Source organism: Saimiri boliviensis, chromosome 16 (genome assembly GCF_048565385.1).
Source record: "Saimiri boliviensis isolate mSaiBol1 chromosome 16, mSaiBol1.pri, whole genome shotgun sequence".
Classification (NCBI taxonomy): domain Eukaryota; kingdom Metazoa; phylum Chordata; class Mammalia; order Primates; family Cebidae; genus Saimiri; species Saimiri boliviensis.
Window position 1 is genome coordinate 48,466,704 of NC_133464.1, and position 25,753 is coordinate 48,492,456.

Here is a 25,753-nt window from a genome sequence, read left to right on the forward strand (position 1 = left end):
TATCATCTTCTAAGATACTGTCTGATGTTCCAGTCCATATCTCTGAGTTAGCTAAATATGTTCCGATGCAGTTCAGAATTCATTGTTTCATAGATAGGGTGAATACTGTACCTTTCACTCCATTAGCAACTGCCAGATTCATTTTGGATTTGACATTCCCTATCTAATTTGACACCAAATAGCTAATCTCTTTACCCTTTAAATTTCTGATGTGTCATATTGCATTACATTTCTTCTGTCACCTTCCATCACTGTATATTTTGTCGCATAGAAAAGCCAATGTGATATGACATAACACAAGATGATGGAATCCAAGAGACGTAAAGCAATGCTAGTCAGTGGAGCAGAAATGTGACACATTGCTTCAAATGTGCAAATACTCACTTTCTGAAAAGTAGATATCTGCTAAAAGCAGGTATGTAGGGTGATCCATAATAGTTACGGAAAAGATATGAATTTTACCTTTTAGTGACAAATTTAAACATTGTGCTGCCTTATATAAATAACAGAAAAATTGATTCAAAGTGACAATGGCCAGAGAAAAATTAGTTTGGTTTTCTTCTATTCTGTGTGGTAAGTAAGCATTCTCCTAAACTTACTAAATAATCCACCAAAATGTCTCTCACAGTTTTCTCACTTTATTTTGGATGAAATCGTAAATAACTTGCATAAATTTATTTATGACCAAACAAAAATTGTCTTTTACATTGTAATATCTAGAATAATAATAATAGTAATAAAATACACTGAAAAGAAATAAATTTTCACAGTGCTCAAGTACCTTTTTTTTTCTCATTGTGAATTTATGTGTTTTTATAATACCAGGTTATAAATTGGTGCAAGGTCAGTAATATCCATGAGATACATATAATCTAGCAGCTCATATACAACCCAGAAGCACCTTGGAGGCCATGATTCTACCTCTTTGCACACAGATTATTTGCACTGATTATTTTTCAGTTTTTTGAATTGGGCTTTCACAGTGAATCTATGGATACATGCCATGAACAAAGGCTAGCATAGAATAGAGAGAAATACTTTACAATTCAGAAGCAAGGGTAAGGTTAATATCTATGGTTAACATACATTTTTAATATCAAATGCACTGTATCTGAGTGCACGTTCTATAACTGAAGAATCCCATATACAATTAGTTTGGTGGGTCATAAAGCCACTATTTCACTAAAGTGAGTATTACATTTAAAAACGTATTCACTATTTACTTGGAAGCTCAAATACTACCAGTAAGTGTGAATACAAGAGTATGAATTAGAGTAGATCAATCTGATTACTCAATCAAAATTGAGCCAAACAAGAAGCTAACAAAAGAATGAATACATGGATTATCTTGGAGGATAGTGATGACATCAAAATCTAATTTTTATTAGTAGCTATGGCAGAAGCATTGGAAATTGTGCTGGCAGCCTGACCAGTTTCACATATGGCACAGTTTCACATATGGCTCTAGAGCAAATTCTGAGCACATTGTTCAAAGGCTGTGGCAGTGTGGTCTTTGCCTGACAGATCATGGTAAAATAGCTACTGAGAGGTCTAGCTCCCCATGTCTTTCCCTTCTTTCTTATCCTGTTTCTTCAGACTTGTGTTAAATATTCTGAGCTACTCAATATACTTTCTATGTATTTCCTTTCAGTTTAATTTCAGCAATTTTTTTTCATTGTTTAATTCTAACAATCCTGACAAATACAAAGCTGTAATATATTTTTAAAATTTGCAACTTGGAATCAAAAATGGACAAAAAAATTAAATAGCTACTTCTAAAGAGTACAAATTCTAATGGATATAAACAAATAAAACCAACTTTCCTATTGTTTTGCAAAGTGTGAATTACATTAATGTAGAGATATCGTTTCACTTGGACTTTTGACTTTTTTGATAATATTGAACATATGTATTTCTTAAAAAGACAACACACTTTTAACTTGCCAGTTTTCTTAGGATTCTCACTCATAGAAATAAATGCATCACCATATAAAGGTAAATACATGAGAAAGGATGTTTGGTGAAATGCTATTTGTATTATGAAAAATCTTAAAGAGTAAGCACCAATCAAGGGGAAATTCTGAACAAATTGTTTACATCAATTATGTGAAATAATCTGTAAACTCTAAATGAATGTGTTAAATTCATTCCAGGTAAATGGATACATTTAATTTTGAGATTTTCAAAAGAAGCAAAATGACTAACAGTATGGCAACGTGGTCTAAATATAAAAAATATATATATTTATGTTTAATTGTAAATATGTACATCTATATTTATACTTACATTTGATTAGTTTGTATTTTTTATACATGTACAACTAGATTAATATAAAAACACATTATTATATAAATATTATTATTCAAAATCAAAAGGAAATATCACAACATTTACATGGAATGCTATGCAGCCATAAAAGAGAACAAAATATGTCCTTTGTAGTGTCACGGATGGAGCTAGAAGCCATTATCCTCAGCACACTAATGCAGGAACAGAGAACCAACATCACGTTCTCATTTATAAGCGGGAGCTTATCAATGATGAGAACACATGGACACAGGGAGGGGAACAACACAAACTGGGGCCTGTGGGGGTGTCCGGCGTGAGGAGAGGGAACATCAGGAAAAATAGCTAATGCATGTGTGGCTGAATACCTAGGCAATGGGTTGATAGGCGCAGCAAACCACCATGGCACACCTTTACCTATGTAACAAACTTGCACATCCTACATATGTACCCTGAAACTTAAAATAAAACATTAAAAAAAAAAGGTTTACTGAGAAAGTGAGTAACTAAATAGTATTTAGGAAAAAAACATATGGCCAGTGAGAATGAAAAATCCCAATAAAAATTGGATGTAAAGGTTCAGTATTACATTTAGAAAACAGCATGCAGAATTGTATCAGAATCCACCCGAACCTCACAGCTGAATAGTTCTCACTACTGCCTTTGGGAAAGAACTACAACTGAATGAGGATCCACTATCTGTATGTAAATACATAGAGTAAGGTATCACCACGATGGAGCTTATCTTAATACCAGAAGTGTTACTTGCTTACTATGACTGTGTCCTTTTCTCTGTTTTTAATACTTGAAAACTTGCTTCAAAGGTATGCTCAATCCCCTTCTCACTTGAAGGACATTGGGTTTTGTTGTGCAGCCAGTTTCAGGTTTAGACTGTTTATGTGTGCTACTAATCACTAATGAATTCATGGTAGAAAAGCCTGCCTGTCTGATTAAATCTAATATCATCAATTCCCAGCTCACTGTTACAGGTGTCCTTTTTACTTCAGTTTGGATCTTGCATATTCTTACTTCTCATCAACACTAGCAGTTATCTGTTTTTACATCATAAATACAATGTGAAATAGCTGGATTTAAACGCTTCCCCATTATCTATACTCCAGTTCTATTTCTCATAAAGGAAATACTTCACACAATTTGATCAGTCTCAGTCCTTTATTCTGATCATTTGGTCTGCCCCAATGCATTTAATAATCAGGGTCATAATTGACTATGATTGCCATGTGAAATGGAAAAATCATTTCTATATATAATTAAATATAGTTTAATGGCTAATTATGAGAGTACACTTAATAAAGGGCAATGCTAAAGGTATTCTTATTGAAAGTACCAAATATGCTATTAGTTTGGGATCTCAAATGCAAAGATATATTTTAGGAAGTAGGAGGCTTGTGTATTATTAGTCCAGATAGATGTTATTTTTTGTCATTGTACGTATGATAGATAGTATTTGATTAGTAGGGCTAAATGTTATCCCTCCAGAAGAGCCAGTTTTCTACTAGAAATTTATTGAACTCCATCAATAACACAACTTCAAGAAAAGTTTCAAAAATATTGAAAAGTGTTCTGGAAAAACAGCTCATGTTATCACCAAAAGAATTTGAATGAACATGTATCAATCCTCAAGCTCTTTTATTTTGTAAAATAATGTAAAATTTCAAGAATAATATGCTTTAAGCATATAAAAAAAAGAATTTTTACTCCATAAAGAAATAAATCTACATGTATATCCTTGGAATTATTTTAATCAAAGTTTTTTCTGAAAATGAGAATTTAACAAACAGTGGATATATGGGGAACAACTAAGAATTTTTTGAACCACTCACAGAATGTAATTATTTTTTATTATAGTTAAAAAGAAATTAAACTTTTTAATTAGAAAGTCACATTGTCATTTGAATCTAAGCAACTGTTCATAAAATAGCCACCAGCACTGTCATTAAAGTAAAAATAGATTGAATTTAAATTATAAATGTCTTTTTAAAAAACACAGCTGGGTTCCTAACACCATTTTCTCTATAAAGTTCTCCTAAAATGAAAGCTCTAAATTCTTGGGATCATATTTTCCATTTTGAGTTAACAAATTTTGTTCAAAAAATATATACTTATTTCTATTTCATAGCTTTAGTACTGCATTCACTGTTTTTAGTTGTAAGATTCATTACATGAAAGAGTGATTTCAACATCAAGTGCATGAGAATGCCTAATCTTTCCATTACATAAAAAAAAAAAGTTGAGTAAATGGAAGAGTCTGTGATGCATTGATGCATATTTTAATTCAATTATAGTATCAGTGATGGAATGACTATTACAGGTTAATAGTTCTAATTTTTTCATTAATGCTTTATCTTTTTTATTGAGCATTGTAAAAAAAAAGTACAAATAAATGTTTCACAATGAGTATTTTTTAAAGGCATATAAAATGGTACTATAGAGTTTAAGCCTTGAAATGCTACACCACTGATGATGAAAAAAAAAAAGCATATAAATATTCCATGAAGAAAATAGTGAGCTGCTGGCTAAATTTGAAACCTTAAAAAAATTATGATTCAATTAAAGCATCTTGTTAGTTTCTGTGTACCTTAATAGAAAAGGCAGTGCTTCTGTCTTCAAAATCTGAAAACAAGAGTCAACTAGTGAGCAATCAAGCATTTATATTTTAGCACAAATTGTGTGCTACCACGATTTATCTTGCAGTAATTTGTACGTAATTTCAACTATTTATTTATTTATTTTTTCCTAGACAGAGTCTCACCCTGTCGCCCAGGCTGGAGTGCAGTGGCCAATATGTTCTCATCATTGATCTGCTCCCACCTACAAATGAGAAAATGTGATGTTGGTTCTCTGTTCCTGCATTAGTGTGCTGAGGATAATGGCTTCTAGCTCCATCTATCTCACTGCAAAGGACATAATCTTCTGTTTTGTTTTGTTTTGTTTTGTTTTGTGTGTGTGTGTGTGTGTGTGTGTGTGTGTGTGTGTGTATGTGTGTGTTTGTGGCTGTGTAGTATCCCATGTAAATGTTGTTATTATTGGTGCACTGCAACTTCTGCCTACTGGATTCAAGTGATTCTCCTGCCTCAGCCTCCTGAATAGCTGGGATTACAGGTGCCCGCCAACACACCCAGCTAATTTTTATATTTTTAGAAGATCCAGGGTTTTGCCATATTGGCCAAGCTGGTCTCAAACTATTGATCTCAGGTGATGTGCCTTCCCCAGCCTCCCAGAGAGTCAGGATTACAGGTGTGAGCCACCATGCTCAGCCTCAACTACATTTTTAAAAAAAGAATTTAAAATAAAAGTACAGAGAGGAATGTGGTTTAGACCTTCCAAAAGTAAAGGAGAGGTCTTGTGGCTGCTTCATTTCATTCAATTTCTAGTTCTTCTGGACTATCCCATAACAAGGTGAGATCTGAAGGCCAAAAGGTACTATAAATAATCTCACTTCCAAAATAGACCAAATGTTGTCAATTCAGAGGTGAGTAGACAGGAGACTAGAATCCACTCTTAAGAATTTCTCACAAAGAAAGGAAAGGGGCATGGAGTAATAAAAAATGTTGAACAGAAGAGAAAGAATTAAATTTATTGAAAAACAAGAAGAGGTTAGAAGAGACAGCATATAGGAGAGAGTGAGAAGATATCCTGATATTATAGTTTCACAAGATATCTCCATTCTAAGTGTTAAAAACAAAAAAGAGTGAATGTATTTGTAAAACCATCAACAGAGAGATGGACTTTTTTTTTTTTTTTTTTTTTTTTTTGAGACGGAGTTTCGCTCTTGTTACCCAGGCTGGAGTGCAATGGCGGGATCTCAGCTCACCGCAACCTCCGCCTCCTGGGTTCAGGCAATTCTCCTGCCTCAGCCTCCTGAGTAGCTGGGATTATAGGCACAGCTAATTTTTTGTATTTTTAGTAGAGACGGGGTTTCACCATGTTGACCAGGATGGTCTCGATCTCTTGACCTCGTGATCCACCCGCCTCAGCCTCCCAAAGTGCTGGGATTATATTTTTTAAATCATTTTAAATAGGAAGCCCCACCCTCACTTCTCAAGTCATCTGCTTTCCCCCCACTGCCCCCTCCCCACCACATCCACCTGTCCCTTTCCTCTCACCAAGTAGAATTGTGTGATTACCTTTTTCAGCAAGATTAGTGGTTGGTGGAATGCATATCAAATTTAAGAGTTGAGATAGGCCAGGTGACATGGCTCACGCCTGTAATCCCAACACTTTGAGAAGCCAAGGCAGGCAGATCACTTGAGTTCAAGAGTTCAAGACCAGCCTGGCCAACATGGTGAAACCCTGTCTCTACTAACAATACAAAAATTAGCCAGGCATGGTGGCACATGCCTGTAATCCAAGCTACTTGGAAGGCTGAGGTGGGAAAATTGCTTGAACCCAGGGGGCAGAGCTAGCAGTGAGCCAAGATCATATGACTGCACTCCAGCCTGAGCAATAGAGTGAGGCTCCACCTCAAAAAATAAATAAATAAATAAAAAGAGCTGACATGGAGACAATTTTAAAAATATTTTATTGTAAGAAAGAAATATTGTTGACTCTTGAACAACATGGGTTTGAACTGCCTGAGTCTACATGTATGTTGATTTTTTTCAACCAAATGTAGAGAGAAAATTCAGTATTCAAAGAATACAAAACCAATGTATATAGAGGACCAGTTTTTCACATTAGTGGGTTCCACAGGCTGGCTGCAGGAGTTGAGTATGCTGATTTGGGTATATGCAGCGGTTCCTGGAACAAATCCCCCACCTATACTGAGAAACAACTGTGTGTGTGTGTGTGTGTGTGTGTGTGTGTGTGTGTGTGTGTGGTTAAAAAAAATATAAAATTTGAAATTATTCTGAAAAGTATAAAAAATCTTATATTAACAATATATAAGATAATGAAAATAAAGGGGAGTGAAGTAGAAATTTCCATTTAAATTTAAGATTTTTGTTTGTGAAGCTATGCATGGGTTCTAGATGTTCAATATTTGCATGCAAGAGAAAGTCAGATTACTCTTTTGTAAAGGAGGCAATTATACCCTTTGTTGAAATATAAATTTCTAACAGATGTGGAGTTTCTACTGAAGTAGACAGAAAGCAGTAGAAGGGAGATCAACAAGACCTTTGTAATATTTCTTTCAAGGAATTATAAGGCCCCAAATAAGAGCAGATGAAATAGACCAGACTTAAGAAAATTCCTGAGATATAATAAGCACAATTTATAAATCAATTTGATGTGCTGATGAAACAAAGGGAAGATGTAGGAAGTAGTGAAAATCACTACAGATCAAAGGACTTTCTGTAAATGATAAAAATTTAGTGGAATATTTCACTAAAATTGAGAGAAAATGTGGGGACCAGAACTATATTTTTTCCATTTCACAAAGACAAAGCCTTTAATATTGTCTTGTGTACCACACATTTGGGAGTTAAGAAATACTTACTGAACAATTCTATAATAAATAGAGAGGAAACAATTGATGAAACTGATAATTTCATCTTCTTTTAGTTAAGTGATAGCAATATAATTCTTAAAGAAAATTCTTACTTTTTTTTTTTACTGGCAATAAATTTACATTTATTGAGTCACAAATGAAGCATGCTAAATTTTGAAGAGGCTTTCTAGAAACAAATTTCTCTTTCACAGAATAAAGTTTAAGCATTCATAGGCAAAACTAATTTCCTAAACAGTATGAAATATCAAATGTATGTGTCATGCTCCTCTTGAGAGCCTTTAAAGTCACTGGAGTAACATATTGAAGGATGTTATGTGAATCAGGAAAAGTAGCTTCTACAGTCAGAAGTATCATAAAAGATAGCCTGAGCATTACAATGCTGAGAGAATTTAGACAATTGAGCTCACTTTTGCTTAAGAAATTTCAGGTGATTGAAACAAAAACACATGTAAATTTTCACTTGAAACATAAATTTACTCTTTTTTTTTCTTTCTAATTTGCCTTGCTGGTATTGAATAGTAGTTTAGATGTGAAGTCAAAGAATTTCTTTGATTAGGTAAGAGTGGTAAGGAAAATGAACAATCAGGCAGTTTACAGTCAGATTTCTATTTTACTGACAGGTGCCTGTAAGGGCTGCTAAAGTCCAAGTGTAGCTTTCTATTTAGCAGATGAGAACCTATGTATGCATTGGGGAGAGGAAGGTTTGGGTATAGAAGTGTTGATGTGGCCCTTCATCGATATATGTGGTACTTCATTTCTATTAAACACTTAAGCCAGAATGTGAAACCTTTTCTTTTCAGAAAAAACTGCCAAAGATCCTTGGGCAGTGATTTATTGGAGCAGTAAGATGAGAGGAGAACAACCATGCTTGTAGTACACTAGATAAATGAGGGTTCCCTGTGTGCTAAAATTGCTTGGCATGTCTGCACAGACCAAGTTATGTTTGGTAAATTATAAAGAAAAGCCTGTGTTGCAAAGCCCTTAAAAGGCAGTTATCAAGTGGTGAAAAAGAATCAACTATGTAACTCTGAACAAGTTATTTAATCACTCTGAGTCGTATTTTTTCATGTTTATAATAAGTATGAAAACACAAAACACACATAATCTAACAGATAGTTGTCAGGGTCAGAAGACATAATGCAAGTAGAGCATTTAGCAAAGTACAAGCCAGTACAAAGTATAACACATTTAGATTGTTTTCCTTTTTTTTAAATTAAACATAGCTTTTTTACCTTAATTTTAGAAAATAATATCCTAATCATCACCTGCCAATGTGATAACCTACTTTTATTTAGAATCAGGAAACAGCAAAACAAAACTGTAAGAAAAGATAATAGGAAACGGAACCGGCTTATTCATTTTCTAATTTTAAGTATCAGCAGGACTATGTTGTTTATGAGCTTTTTAGTTGTAAATTTGGCAAAATAAGATAAAATTATTACTTAAAATAAAGGAAGGCACTTACCATATTTAAGACATTCTCTCTTTTTCGGTACCTGAATAAAGTCTGGGAGTCCCAGCAGAGCAGCCATATTTTCTTCATCACACACAATACTACAAATGAAAATACATAAGGCAAGATAAAACAATAAAATTCCAAGAATTTCAAATTATAATGCAGTGAACAAAAAGTTGAATGTGGTTAGAGCTCTTAGTTGCTTAACTAGCTTTTTGAACAAACTGGATCTGACTGCAGACAGACTCTCAAACTTCTCACCTTCTCACCTGATACTGTTACACAGTCATTCCTCTGTTTCCATTGAGAACTGGTATCAATCTTTGTGGATGCCAAAGTCACTGATATAAAATAATGTAGCATTTGCAAATTACATATGAAAATCTACCTGTATACTTTAAGTCACCTCTAGATGATTTATGATATCAAGTACAATGCCTATACACTTCACCTGTACATTTTATTTCATTGATGCAAAGTGATACTCGGTGCACAGAAAACTCAAGTTTTATTTTTTGGAACTTTGTAAGTTTTTTTCTGAATACTTTTGATCTGTACTTGGTTGTCCACCCATCCAGAGTTCATTGATACAGAGGGCTGACTGCGCTTAAATTTGCCCTGGGATATAATTCTGTGAAAATTTATAGCTTTTCTAATCACTCTCAATTAGATTAGAAAAGAAGTGAGTGACTTTTAAGTGCAAGTGTTTTTCAATCTAACATAATGTCAAAGTCTAAATAGTATCTAACTTAAACATCTTTCCCTCATCCGGATTGATTCCACCATAGGCCAAAAACCAGCAGTGAGTTTCTTCGAATTCTTTCTCCACCTCCACCTTCTCCAACTGACAGATTTTAGATATATGTAGTATATAATTATATCTTATTTATAACATTTATTATAGGGATAATTATATATTAAATTATATAGATATATGTGTGTGTGTGTATATATATATATATATATATATATATATATATATATGATTATATAAAATACATTTATATAATTGAGATAGCCAGGTGAGAGGGGGGTCCCTGGAGAGACTCCAGCCAGCCTGCCCATTGAGATGGAGCGCCTTGGGATGTTTGTTCCCTTTACAGTCAGAAGGAGCCTGGCACCTCTTCCTGTGTGGAACCTGAGATTCAAAGGGCAGGTGGGAAGCACTCTAGCAGGGACTCTGACTTTATGAAGGATCTATATTTCCTTTTTTTACCCTTTTCACCCACTAAAACTCTGCCTTACTCATTCTTTAAACTGTCTGTGAGCCTAAATTTTCATGGTGTGTGATTCACAAGAACCTTGTCTTTAGTTGAACTAGAAAAAGTCCTGCAACATTTTTGGCTTGCAACATGGGGGATCGGGAAGCAGTGAGTGAAATGGGGACTCAAAACCTCTGACTCTGGTTTCTAAGCCTTTTCATCCTCAGACTTCTGAGCTTGAGAAACTGCAACCCAACCCCCTGTCACTCGGAGGGATTGGGGGCCTTTTCATGCCCTTTTCCTTCCTTTTTTGAGACTGGACCAGCAAGCAGCAGCTCCCAGCAGTCTTCCACTTTGTGCTGGGGCTGGGACGTATGACCCAAGGCTCCCACAAAGCCAGTTGGCTTGTTCCCACGAGGCACAGTAGCTTTTCCCTTCCCCAGCTAAGGGTTTCAGCTCTATCAGACAGGCATTTTTAACAGTTTGTTTTTTAATTCCCCTTCTCTATCCGTCAGCAGTTAATCTTTATTTTTTTTTTTCCTTTTACAAGACATGTTTACTGGGCCAGGCTCCCCAACTATCACTGTTTTTACTGTCTATAAAGTTACGATTGTGAAAAAGGATTTCTGGGGCTAGTCTTGGGCTGTGGCCAGTCTGGTGTATTTTGCATGTCCCTTTGTTCTGAGTAAACTTCTAAGCCTCCATATTGTTTTACATCCTGGAGGCATGACAAAAAAACACTTGGCTATGCTTTGTTTAACAATCCTGCCTTAGAGGATGAGCCCCCTCTGCTTGGATATATGCATGTTTTCCTAGATCTGTCTCTCAAAGGACCCCACCCAGCAACTAGGTTTCTTCTGCTTGTCTGTGTATGTGCTATGTGGGGTATCTGTAAAAAGAGCTCTAAAATTTGGCCTAAAGAAAGACAAGTGCCTGGATCGAGTATTTTTTAAGGGAAATTAAAACCTGTAGAATCTTTCAGTGCATATGACTTTAATCTTTGAGAAATAAAAACAGCTCTAAAGGCTATTGGTAAAATGCAGGTCAGATGCAAATTTTGCTAAGTATTTTCAGGTTATAAGAGCTTTTGGGTTTTGAGAACTATTTGACTTGCTGGCTTCACAATTGGTAAGGCCTGGGGACATACAGAACTAACCACACCCTAACTAAGAAGACAAAGCTTGGCTACACTTAGCACACATTTAAAGCAATTTACTAAGTTTCACCTTAAAGTAAAAATTGTTAGGAGTAAACCATTATAACATGTAATTGAAAGTACTGAAAAGAGATTTACTTGCAAGGGGAGTAAGAACATTAAAATGTGTGTTTTAGTAAAGGGTTATGAGAAGGCATGGAAAAATAAACTTTGGCCTAGGGTAAAATGATTGTTTTGAGTTAAATTAGGAAAAAGCTGAAGGTTCAAAGAAGTGATGGAAGAATTACAAAAATTAATCTTGCAAAAGAGGTTCTCTGTGTGAACATAAATTCAAAAAAGCTATTATATGGCTTTTCTGTAAATCGAGCATTGAAATAAAAGCATAACAAGGTCTTCCTTAAGGCGTTAATTTGCTCTTTGGCAAAATTTGTAAGAAGTTGTAAAACGTTTTTGTGTCCTTAAAATTTCTGAGTAATCATTCTGGCAAAATGCATAACTTATAGTAATCTGAAATTCTATTTCCTAATGTAAGCGGAGTTATCTGCAGCAGGATTCCCTGGTTCCCACACTGGGAGTGGAACCCAGGCTGTCTGGATAAAACTCAAGAGTCCTAACTGCTAGGCCACCACAGAAGCAGAGTAGCTACAGCCAGAACTTAGGCACTTGGCCTTCCTAACCCGGAACAATGAGAAAAGGGGCCTTAGTGTCGTGGTGAGTGTTACAGCTCAGATAAAGCTCATGGACCCAAACAGTATGCGACAGTGCAGTTTATTAGGCAGAGTGAAAAGACAGCTTCCACACTTTGGAAGGGGACCCGGAGAGGGTGCCATCCCAGGCGGGGGTGGTGAGAGCTTTTATCCCTGAGTTATTCCCTCCCCATTCCTGTTCCCATCCAGTGAGAGGGGTTCTTTCAAAGTTCCTCTGGATTAATTGATCTTTGAATCCTTTACCGGATTGGCCACTGTTTTTCAACCCTGAGTCATAGAACCCCCACCTCCAAAAGCTAGTGTTGGGAAAATCAGAGACAAAGCCCCTACCTAGCCTGCTGGGGGTGGGAAAGAGGAAACAAAGGCACCTAGCTGGCCAGAGACAGGAAAGCTAGATGAGTCCTGTGCTGGAGAAAAAGCCCCAGGAAGTCCCTCTAACACAGTCAGTCCCTCAATAATATCAAGTGTTTTGAACTTCAAACACTTAACAGCCTTCCCAAAATCAAACTTCAGTTTCAAAATTGTCTTTCCTGACACCCAGCTTTTCAGATAGTTGAGAGGACCACTGAATTGTCCAGAAAAGAGAGGTAAACAGAATTATCTGACATGTTTAAAAGTACATGAGATTGCCAAAATGATGTTCAATCTTCAGGTAATATTTTTATGAATAATGCTAACATATGTTCCAAAATTGTACGGAATTTCTAAAATTCTAATGTCTGAGTATATGCTTTTAATCATAATTAAGGTTACGTTATTATAAACCACAGAGGTAACCAAAGTTTTTGGTCAATTGTGTTTCTAACTGTAATAACCCTGGACATTTTGCTATTCACGGACAATTATTGTCCTGTTTTAGTCCTTTTCAAAGATGATTTATAATGAGCTATAGGACTTCAACAGGTGCTCTCAAATACAGCCTTCTGATAACTTCCGAGACTGTAATATTGAAATAAAGGAAAATGTACAGGACTCAAGAAGAGCTGAAATGCTCATGAATATCAAAAACTAGAGTTAATTAAATGGACTGAACTCAGAAAGCTGAAGCAACATTTTGACTTTTGCTTAGAATATTGCTGATCCTTGTTTAGTTTTTTAGATTCAGAGAAATTTATTTTGAACTATTTATGGCCTTTAATAATTTATTAAGTTATACCTTTATGATCAAAATTTGAAGAATGTTTGTTTCTCCCTGCCTGTTCTTCTAGAATTTGTAAACTATCTGTGACTATTCTTAACTTATAACAATATAGTTGCTTGCATCAGTGCAAAAAGAGTCCATTTTTCTTTTGCAACAGAACACAGTTTGAGGAAATGGTTATTTTTCAAGTCAAGGCTTTGACTGGAAGGGTATGGTTCCCTTTAAGGAGTCAATCTCAATTTGCAGAGCCAATAAAAGCCCAATGGGGAAACTGACCTCATACTTTTGTCTATGCAGTCTTTGTACAGGGTTCCTGACCTGTGGTCAGTAAATGATGTTACTTTCTAATAGGTCAAGGGGCTCAAAGTTCATCTTGGAACCTAAAGAAGAGAGGTATTTGAAGATATATAATCACGGTTGGGTTCAGCTTTAAAGGTGTTATCTGAGATTCTTTCTGGAACAAAATCTAGCAAAGCCAATCCAAAAGGCTTTTGTAGAAATAATTATTCTTGCTGCACTTTATGCATATAACCAAGCCAAGTATAAAACTAAAGTCTGTTTTGCAAACCATGATGTAAAATAGACTTGGTTTTATAGTCCTAGGATGATTTTGAGGGACAGTTATGGAAGCTTTTCTTCCTGGGTCCATGAGGGGTGTGGTTTCAAAGACAAGAGTTTCCTGGCTCCATGCCTCCATCGGGGAACCAGAGGGGTTTCAAATGTAAAGTTCTTTGTCTGGATTCCTGTGCACGGGCTAGGAAGGGAAAACCAAGTGAGGCTCCTCTGTCCTAAAAAACCTGCCACAAGCTCTGGAGGAGGGGGCGCTGTAACTCAAGAGTTGTGGACCAAGTAGTCAATCCAGTATCAGAGTCAAAGATCAATCACTCCAGGGGAAGTTTAAAAAAACTCCTCTCATTGAATGAGAACATGAATGGGGACGGAATAACTCAAGGGTTAAAACTCCAGCTGCTCCTTACCTATGTGGATTCCTTCTCTGGGTCCCCTCCCATGGCAGCATGGCAGCTGTCTTTCTTTCTCTCTGTCTAATAAATTGCTTTTCCACAAAACTCTTTGGGACCATGATATTTATCCAAATGGTAAACTCACTGTGGCTCCGGGGCCCCTTTTCCCATTCTTCAGGGTTAGCAAGGCCAAGAACCTCTTTGGAAGTGAGAGCTGAATACCCTCCCCTGGTTACAATTTGTTTTTTAACAAACATGAGGACTGAAGAGAAATAAATCATGCTTCAAATTTTATCATATATTTGTCATTAAATTCTAAACTCACTAGTTTTCACCTACATTTTAGACTAACCCTGCTTGTTCCTGTGAACCAAAAGCAACCTCTGGCTGCAGCTCAGAAAAGAACACAAGAGAAGGGTAATGTAGAAATTCCAATCAACATTCTAGTTCTGAGCAATTATCCTGCAAATCCTCCCAGGTGATGTGAATGAATAGGATGTCCATCACTCAGAGGTTTCCTTTTAGGAAAGTAAGACCAAGAGAGTGAACCAAAGCCAAGTATCATGCACCCAAATGTTAGCAAGTATAACTATAGCTACTAGTTATCTGGGTGTGCCACAAGACATCTTTTCCTCACCCTTGTTGGAGTAGGACTCAGTTCCACAGTTTCACCTAATCATTCAGCTTATGATAAGGAGTCCATGCAACCCCCTGAGACACATTTTTGGCCCAAACTCAATTTCAAGCTTCAGATCAAAGACCTAGGAAAGAAAGCTGGATGAGGGATCCAGAGGTAAATGACAACAGAGGTTAAAAGGCACAGCACAGGTGAGCGTGACTGATTTCTGCTATTTAAGTCAACCCCAAGCTTCCTGTTTAACAGATAAAGGCCACGATAATATCCATGGCATAAATGAGGTCTCGGGAACTCCATGGCTACTGACAGTAGGTGGAAAGAGATATAGGTGAAAGCAGATGATTCCTATTCTCTAGGCCTCCCTGCTTCTTGGGTGCAAGCTGCTTTTGCACTCATGGAGGTGCCTGCCAAAGTTACCAGACTTGGGGATGCAAGGACAGAAGAGGGAAAGAGGATGCTCTTCCCTCTCTCCTTCACATAGTCTGGATATCTGCTAGGAAGACAAAGTAACCAGGAACACCTGCTTCCCTCTTTCTAGATGGACAGCCATTCATTTTAAGTCTGTAACCTCTTTTGAATGCATCCTGAACCCTTGGGACTCCTTTGAAAAAATGCATTCTTTTTGTTTTTTTCTTTTCTTCTCCCTAGTTCCCTCTTTACTGATAGGTAATTGTGTCTCTGTACTATGAGGCATTCCCCTCAGATGCATCCTGCAAACTGGAAATAGTTAATTTCCCAAACCTAAAATGGTATGCTCCGGATTGGGCTTAGAGGAAGGGAACCTATGGGCCCAATGTGCTGGCAAAAAAGGTTTGTTTGCTTGTTTGTTTTAACGAGTCGGGCTTTTGGCCTCTCTCTCCCTGTGCAAACTGGTAAAAAGCTTCAGAATTTTTGAGCTGTCTTTATCCCTCCCCTGGCTTCATTTTAATATATGGTTTCTAATAACCAGCTTTGTCCAATGGTAATGCAACTGGAGCTTCTGATGATGGCCCCTTCTGCTGGGAACTCTTAGATAGGCCTCTGAGGGAGCTCTGACTACCGTTTCCCCAAAACAGCACCCCAAGTCAGCAGGAAGCAGTTAAGATCGGTCTTTATCCTTATCTTTAATCAACAGCAGTTAGATGTACTTCTTTAGAGGGGGGAATGAGACAGCCAGGTGGGACGGGCTCCCTGGAGAAGCCTGCCCACTGAGGTGGAGCCTTGGGATGTTTGTGACCTTTGCAGCAGGGAGGAAACCTGAGATTCAAACGGCAGGCAGAAAGCACTCTAGCAGGAACTCTAGCCTTACTGAGTATCCCCTTTTTCCTTTTTTTCCCTTTTCACCCAGTAAAACTCTGCTTTAGTCCACCTTTAAACCATTTGCAAGCCTAAATTTTTGAGGCTGGGGGACAGCCAAGAACCCTGTCGTAAGCCGAAATAGGAAAAGCCCTGCAACATAATTACATAATATTTATATATAATATATAATTTACATATTATATATTATGTAATCTCATTTTTATATATACATAAGATATATAATTATATACGATATATGTAATATGCAATTTTATAAGATATTGCATCTATATCACTATATCCCTAATAAGATTATATGTACACAAGGAAATAAGGAGGTCTTTTCAGCTAGAAAAGGGGGAAGGAGATGAGGATCAGGAAAGGTCGGAATGACTAATGTGGTGGTTACCTAGAATCCATATCCCCTAACTGTCTCTCTCTTGTGGGACACTTATGGGATTTAGATGATCCTCATTATTTGGCGAGTATATTAGTCAGGGTTCTCCAAAGGAATAGAACTAATAGGATAAATGTATATGAACAGGAGTTTATTAGCAGAATTGACTCACATGATCACAAGGTGAAGTTCCACAATAGGCCATAGGCAATCTAAGGAGCAAGGAAGCCAGTCCAAGTCCCAAAAGCTCAAAAGTAGGGAGGCCGACAGGGCAGTCTTCAGTCTGTGGCTGAAGGCCCTAGAGCCCCTGGCAAATGACTGGTATAAATCCAAGAGTCCAAAATCTGAAGAACTTGGAGTCTAATGTTCAAGGGTGGGAAGCATCCAGCATGGGAGAAAGACGAAGTACTTAAGACTCAGCAAGTCTCCTCATTCCAGGAACACTGTCACAGATAAACCCTGGAAGAATACTTTGCATCCTTCTAATATGCAAGTTGACGGCATTAACCATCACAGTGCGCCTTCACTATTAGGCTCTTTTACAGAGAGTTTCCCAAAATCTTTAATTCAAAAGTTTTTCTTCTCCCATCTCTTCTACCCTAATGAATCCTCTTTCCTAGTGAATAGTTTCTACTGATGAATTCTAAATAGCCTAGAGGCAGGTGACGGATCATGTAGGCAAAAAGGGTTCCTAATTTTAACACATTTGCAATGAAGAATTTCTTTCTGCCATTTAAATGTTCAGATGAATGGAATCTACTTTACTGTTCTCAGCCTTTGGGCCTTGGACAAGATACAATTATAGAAAAGTCAAAGGTTATCATCTTATACTGTCACCTATATAACTTTAGGAGTTGTGTAGTGGTCTACTTTGGAGAAAGAGTAAAAGATAAATGACTAATGGGAGAACTCAGAGAAAGACAAAGAGAAAAATCAGAACAAGAAAAGTAAAAAAAAAAGGATTACTGGTAGTCTCCATTTCTTGAAGCCTAAGTATATTCTTGTTCTTGGAATCTAAGAAACATCCTTTTAAGTCATGTTTGTTTTGTTTTTTATTTATTACTTGAGTTATTAAATTAGGTCATTGTTTTAATCTTGATTATTTTAATTGCTATTGCTTTGTTTTTCTTTTTGTATAACTAATAAGATTATAGAAACAGCAAGGTTATCTGTGAAAAAGAACTTATATATTCTCTTTCTACCTTTCAGGATGGAGCTGATGATTGCATAGACTGGCCTAAAATTAATTTTAAGAAAGCATACTCAAGAAAATAGACTATTATTACATGGATAAAAAAGTATTTAAAATAATTTTGATAAATATTTTTAAAATAATTATTTCATAAACAATTGCCAGGTTTATAAACTGTGTCTGTGTTTGACTCTTTGAAACAAATTTAACATTGATCTGCATTTAGTCTTCATATAATCTTCAAAATCAACCATTTGTGCCTAAGTATCCATATTTATTTCCAAATTTTCACAGAAGTCCTAATTATTTAGGACTTGTAAGTTGTTTTACAGGGTCCATTGAAGTAATTAGAATAAAATTTAGGATAAAGGATCTTTTCAGCCCCAACACTAAGGTCAATATTAATGATGAAATACATTGGCAACATCATTACAATTTTGTAATTTAGAATGCACTGTGATTTTTTACACTTAAAATTTTTGAACTGACAGTTGAATTAATATAGAACTTTTGTAATTACCTAAGTATAAATTAATTTAAATTTTATTTAAAATATTTGGCATCATTTGACATTTATCTCAAGAAAAATTTATTAGATAGGTTTAAGATAACTGATTAACATAATACTGCATTTATGTCTGATGCAAATTTAATATTATTTATTGTGTAGAACATAACACTGTTTCATTATTACATCGTATAATTTAAAATATCTCAATTTTTAATATATTTTACTTTGCCCTAACTTTTGGAAGACGGTGAATATTTCTTATTTTCCAAATCTTATATAGTGATTAAATATATTTTTAAATTTATCAAATATGAGTTAGAAATTTCTCAGATGTAAATACCTTTACAAATAATGCTCTAGGTAGTAAAGGTGCAAATCATGTGGCCTGTAATAAGCACATATATCCTCTAAGTCTCAGAACTCTTCTTATGCTGGAGGAATTCTTTATTTTAGACATACAGAAACTGAGGTAAAATGTCACAGAACTCCCAAGTGGGAGATAGGACTAGAAGCTTACGTTTTCAAATCCCAACCCTGTGCTTGTTCTTTTACTTAACATGGTCTCTTACCTGAAAAATCTATAAAGAACATGTTCTACAAGGTATAATGTTCTATGTTATATGTTCTACAAGGCACAAGGAAGTTAACAATGAATGTGTTTTTTATATAAAATCGGAATTTTAAAATAGTTTCAGCTCGAATGGCCGGGAAGAGAAGAACAGATAGAAATCAGTTGAAGAAAATATAAACATTAAAATGTTTGAAGTGACATTAATCTTCAAAAGCAATCTCATTTTCTAATTTTTCATGAAAATAATTTTAATGACATAGGAAGAGTTTCTTTCCAAGAAACTTGGATTGATGACTAGCTTAATTCCAAAATTTGTGAGGAGCTTTTGTCTGACTGGGAACCAGTGTGTCACCTGGGCTATGTGAACACTGGTACAAGAAGTCTCTATCACTTCAGTATCTCCTTGCTACATTTCAAAGTCCCATGGCTCCTACCATCAGAAAAGTAGGCAGTATGGCCTCACAGTTATTTGCACACGTGGACACTGTAACTGAGGGAGCATCCCCAGCTCGCAGCTCCAAAGAGGTTCTTGGCCTCTCTTACCAGGACGAATGAGGAAAGGGACCCTGGAGGCAAGGTGAGCTTACTGTTCAAATAAATATCAGGAACCCAAAGAGTTTTGCAGAAAAATGATTAATGAGAGAGAGAGAGAGAGAGAGACAGAGAGAGAGAGAGAGAGAGAGAAAGAAAGAGAGAAAAAGAAAGAAAGAAAGACAGACAGACAGACAGACAGCTCCCAAGATGTTGTGGGAGGGGACTCAGAAAAGGAACCCAGTATAGATAGGAGCAGCTGGACTTTTAACACTTGAGTTATCCCCTCCCCATTCATGTTCTAGTCTAATGAGAGGAGTTCTTTCAAACTTCCTCTGGAGTGATTGATCTTTGACTCTGATAACAGATTGGCTGCTTGGTCCACAACTCTGAGTTACCGAGTCCCCTCCTCCCAGGGCATTAGGCTGGTTTTTTGGGACAAAGGAGCCTCACCTGGCTTTCTCTACCTAGCGCTGGCGGGAAACCCAGACAAAGAACTTTACATTTGAAACCCCTCTGGTTCCCAGATGGAGACATGGAACCAGTAAATTCCAGCCTTTGAAACCATGCCCCTCACAGAACCAGAAAGAGAAGTCCCTCAGACACCATTTGGCAGGGAGCTAGATAAATATTTATTTTAGTTTAGCACTGTCAGATTGAATGCAAATTTGCTAGATACTGGAGATTGTTTTAGCAGTTATGCATAAAATATTCATCCTCAATAGGTGATAAGGAGAAGATTAGAAAATAATTCAAATAGAAAAGTGTAGGATCAATAACAGGTAGCATTCTCTGTGAGGATAAATTTTTGCTTTTTTATGTTTTTAAAGATAAACTCTTCTTGTTTGTTAATAAACAGGAAAAAGAACTTGACTCCCAAAATATAACACAAAGCAATAAAGGGAAAAAATGTTGAAGATAGAATAATAAGAATATATTATGAAGATAGAATACTTCTTTTAAAAGTATTCCAGTTAATGTGGCTCCTCAAAGCATTATCAGTTATATTTATTAAAATTCAAGACAGTACATCGAGTTAGTGAAAGATGGGTTTAAAGGTTAAATTACCATTTAGAACAAAGTGGTATATTAAGTGATAACAAAAGTACAATTTACAAATAAAATATTAATCATAAAAATGTATTCACCAAACAATGTAACAGCCAATATACAAAATGGTAGATACTCAAAGAGATTTTTATGTAAATACTATCATACAGGAGAATTTAAAGTGATACGTATTGAAATGGTTTGCAGATGTAGAAAACAAGTAAGAAATAATAAATTTGAGAAATAAAACTAACAAACCCACATTGTTACAATATATAGAAAACATTTTTCAATGAATATAATATATATTTTCCCTTATGTGTGTGAACTACCAATTAAATTATTTTCCATATTAAAAAATAGCTCATCAGAATGAAAACATGTAAATTTTACAACTTAAAAAAATTTGAAATAAAAAACTTTCAAATTTTGATAAATTTGGAATTAACTACCCATTATCTTGATAATCCTTGGATCAAAGAAGAAAGAAAAACTGGAAATTTGTTGTTTATAAAGCAATAAAAAAGAGAACTTATACCAAAATTTCTAATATATGTCTAAAGGTATGAATATATTAACTGGTTAAAAATAAAACTAAATAAATAAATCATTAGAATTTAATATCCATCTTAGGAAGTTATAAAAAGAAATTAATGAACCAACATGTCAGAATAGAGAATAATGACGAAAACTAAAGTTAATAAAGGAAAAAAATAGTGACAAGCAAATACATAAAGAAGCTTTTCTTAAAAGAAACAATGACATTAATAAATCCTAATTAAATCAGTGTGGCAGTAAGGAACAGTACAGAAATCATAAATGTACAGTATTAGAGACAATAAAAGACACATAGAGCCAAATTCTTGAAAGCTTAAATACATAGAAATATGCTATGATTTGAATACACACCTCCAAAAATGTGTTTTGGAAACTTAATCCCCAATGTTTCAGTGTTAGGAGATGGGGTCTAGTAAGAGGTGATTAGGCCCTAAGAACAGAGCAAATTGATTAATGTCATTAACACAGGAGTGTGTTCCTTATTGAGGGAATGGGTAACTTATAAAAAAAGATAATGCCTACAGCCTCTCCCTCTTTGACCTTCTATCATGGAATGACTCAGCAAAAAGACCCTCACCAGATGCTGGCCGCTTGATCTTGGACTTTCTAGCCTTCATAACCATGAGCCAATACATTTCTGTTCATTTTAAACAACCAAGTCTCAACTGTTCAGTTATAGCTGCACAAAACAGACTAAAGCATAATACTACATGCAACTTGATAAGAAGTTTTAGAAAATATGGAACAGAATTTATTTAAAACATTTAAAATTAGTAAGAGGAATCTAGTTAAAATATTACATTAAGGTAAAGAAACAATTTTTTGACTCTGACTTTACATTAAAATAAAAACTTTCCCCATTTTCTCTATAAATTAATTCAAATACAATGGGAACCCAAAAAAAGACAATAAGGCATTTTTTTCATGAAACAAGAATACTTCACTCTAAACTCCAGTAACTGATGATAGGCAAGAAACACATTAGAAAGATGTCGTAAGAAAAAGATGCAGAAAAAAATATTTTAAAAATTTGGCAGCAGTACTGGAAAAAATGGGTATGGCTAAAGACAAAACTGAGGCAAAAATTGAGTGTTCCATTTATACCCTCTAGCTATACAACCATTGGGAAAATCATTCCTTCCCCACCTCATAGGAGAAAAAGTTCTTTTAAAAAAACTACAGTAAAACTAGTTTGTAATTTGGAAAGTTGACTTGGAGGATGACATTGAACAAATTGTGAGAGCCTGAGAACTGAATGTTGAGACCCACAGCCCCCAGCAAAACTTCCAAACACATACAGCCATGCTTACATAATCTTGAAAAAGTCTAGACAATTGATGAAGGAAAATACGCTTCACTTTAAAACTAAAAGCAAAAATCATCTACATACTGAATTCTGGAGTTTCAGTGAAAAGTTGACAGGTACCAGAGAATTTGCTCTGCTGACCACCGCTAATGAACTACTGACGGGTCCTCAAGCTGCTTTTCAAAGTTTCACCTTTAATAAGGATGGAACCTCAAGGATCACCAGGGAATTCAGGAAAGCCCCCAATATAAAAGGGAAGTCAAAGCTTGTAATAGAAAAACAGATGAAATAGAAATAGCATGACTAGTAGAAGAATACAGAAAAAAAAAATAGATAAAATCTCATAGTGATAAAATATTGCCCCAGAACAATAATCAAATATTATAATAAAAATCGTAGAACAGGCCAGGTGCAGTGGCTCACGCCTGTAATCCCAGCACTTTGGGAGGCAGAAGTGGGCAAATCACGAGATCAAGATATCGAGACCAACCTCGCCAACATAGTGAAACTCCATCTCTACTAAAATACAAAACTTAGCTGGGCATGGTGGTGTGCGCCTGCAGTCCCAGCTACTAGAGAGGCTGAGGCAAAGAATTGCTTGAACTCAGGAGGTGGAGGTTGCAGTTAGCCAAGATCACACCACTGCACTCCAGCCTGGACCCTGGCAACAGAGTGAGACTCTGTCTCAAAAAAAAAAAAAAAAAATCATTGAACAAGAAATGAGTTTTGAAAATTAAAAATGCGATAACTGAAATGATTTTTTTTAATTGCTAAAAGTTTGGGATTAAAATTCTTGGAAATATCTTGGTAATTAACCAAAAATAAAAGGAATGACAATAGATTTAAAAATTAGAAGAGCAACCAAGACGTCTAATGTTTCCTAATATCAATTTGAAAAGAAGCATATCACAAGATTTCTATCAATGAATATAATAAACAGTACTCAGAAATAAAGGACAATGTTTTTCTAGACTGAAAAAGTCTATAAAACAAATTTAAGTATATGAAATCAAATATGAGATTTTATTTGCCTGTAAGACAAAATATTAATCATATAACTGAAATAAAATCTCGGGGACAAATTGTGACTATATGACAGAGGCTCTCACAAGTCCATTGAACACAGATCAGTAACTCAACAGAAACATGGGCAATGGCTGAGAATTAAGAATTCACAGGGGAGGAATTATTTTTATTAGGTATAACGATTTTCAACTTTTCTCAAATTAAAAATTAATATAAAAGATAAAACATTTTTTTCCATTCAGATTTCCCCAAAAAACTGATATGATAAGAAATATTTCCAATATGAGAGGGGTATGGAAAAACAGTCAATATCATATGCTTGGCAGAGTTATATTTTCTTAGACCTGAATATTTGGCAATATTGATGTGAGTTTAAAATACCTACTGAAACTAACATTTCATTTTCTTTAATTTACCTTACAGCTACAATTACACTTAGAAAGACAAACAAAAATCTTTGTGGAATTCTTTGAATTAGCAAAAAATCAGAATTAATCTATACATCTATTAATGAGTGAATGTTTAGGTGAACTATGACATGTCCATTGTTCACTGTACTAGTAAGTGCTAATTTGGTATAAATTTTTAAAAATACCTGTATGTTTTTATTTAAATGGGTGAATAATCAATGTGCTGAGAAATGTGTGTCACTATTTTTGTAAAGATTTAAAAAAATACATACAATTTAAAAAAATACAATTTTACAAGTTTAGCTTTAGCATTGTGATTAAGATTTTCATTCCCAGAGCCCTACCACCTGACTTTGAATCCTGACTATCTTTAACTAGTTGTATGACTTTGGCAAATTTATGTAAAATACCACTTCCTCAGTTTTAGTATTTTTTACCACCTAAGTTTGCTGTGATAGAATTCTGAAAATTAATTGCATGAGGAATTATATAGTATTGTATGGTTAATTATATGCTTACATACATTTTGTGTGTAATAATATGTTCTCTACTGTTTTAAGTTAAACTTATATAAGCAACTTTAATTTTTTTTTTTTTTTTTTTTTGAGATGGAGTCTTGCTCTGTTAGCAGGCTGAAGTGCAATGGCATGATCTTGCCTCACTGCAACCTCCGCCTCCTGTGTTCAAGTAATTCTCCTACCTCAGCCTCCCGAGTAGCTGGGATTACAGGCACCTGCGACCACACCCAGCTAATCTTTTGAATTTTTAATAGAGACTGGGTTTCACCATTTTGGCCAGGATGGTCTTCATCTCTTGACCTTGTGATCTGCCCGTCTCAGACTCACAAAGTTCTGGATTACAGGCATGAGCCACTGTACCTGGCCAGTAACTTTAAATTTTTAGTTGCATTTGTTTCATGAAAGAAGAAATACTTTCAGATTTTTTTTTTACTTGGGAATTAAATATTCAAACAAATCTCTCAAGTTTACAAGAGTTATTTGTTTATTTCTAGTGTGCAAAGTTAGAAATTCAACCCTGTTGACTAGATCAAAGAATATTTTTAGTTTACATTTTATGGATTCTGGTCAAAAACATATTTTCTAATGTACTGGTTTCTTACCACACAAAATATAATGACTGTGTATGAATTCTGAAAACAACTGTATCAGCAATACATCATTATCTCACTGTTTCTCATTGACAGTTACTTAAACCTGAGGCTGATGATTTCTACTACACTTAGTCAATGGCTGCAGCTAGTGATCATAATGATTTATTTTCATATGTGTACACATACAAATACATGTGTATTTATATAAAAAACTTTAAAAATAATTTAATATCCAATAAAGGATGCATAAAACACTGGTAGGTTTAATGAAAATAACTTTTTATGAAATTAAAAGATAAGCAACACAAGAAATCAAAGACAAAACAATATAAAACTGAATTTATAAACAACTCGCTATTTTTTTTTTTTTTTTTTTTTTTTGAGATGGAGTTTCGCTCGTTACCCAGGCTGGAGTGCAATGGCGCGATCTTGGCTCACCACAACCTCCGCCTCCTGGGTTCAGGCAATTCTCCTGCCTCAGCCTCCTGAGTAGCTGGGATCACAGGCACGCGCCACCATGCCCAGCTAATTTTTTGAATTTTTAGTAGAGACGGAGTTTCACCTCGTTGACCAGGATGGTCTCGATCTCTTGACCTCGTGATCCACCCGCCTCGGCCTCCCAAAGTGCTGGGATTACAGGCTTGAGCCACCGTGCCCGGCCAACAACTTGCTATTAAAGTAAAAGCTGACCAATTCATACCGTGATTTGATGTTTTTATGTTTTCTTCATATTACATTGATATGGTATATAAAATGTGGTATTCTAATATTTCTTAATATAAAATAAATAGGAAA

At 35.4% G+C, this 25,753-nt stretch overlaps 1 long non-coding RNA gene across 1 annotated transcript in view; it reads left to right on the forward strand.

The window, feature by feature from the left end:
• Window positions 1–25,753, forward strand: part of LOC104651246 (uncharacterized) — a 99,599-nt gene that overhangs the window by 63,083 nt on the left and 10,763 nt on the right. Inside the window, exon 7 of the long non-coding RNA XR_744740.3 lies at window positions 17,902–17,990. This is a non-coding gene — a long non-coding RNA (uncharacterized LOC104651246). The remainder of the gene's footprint in view (window positions 1–17,901; window positions 17,991–25,753) is intronic.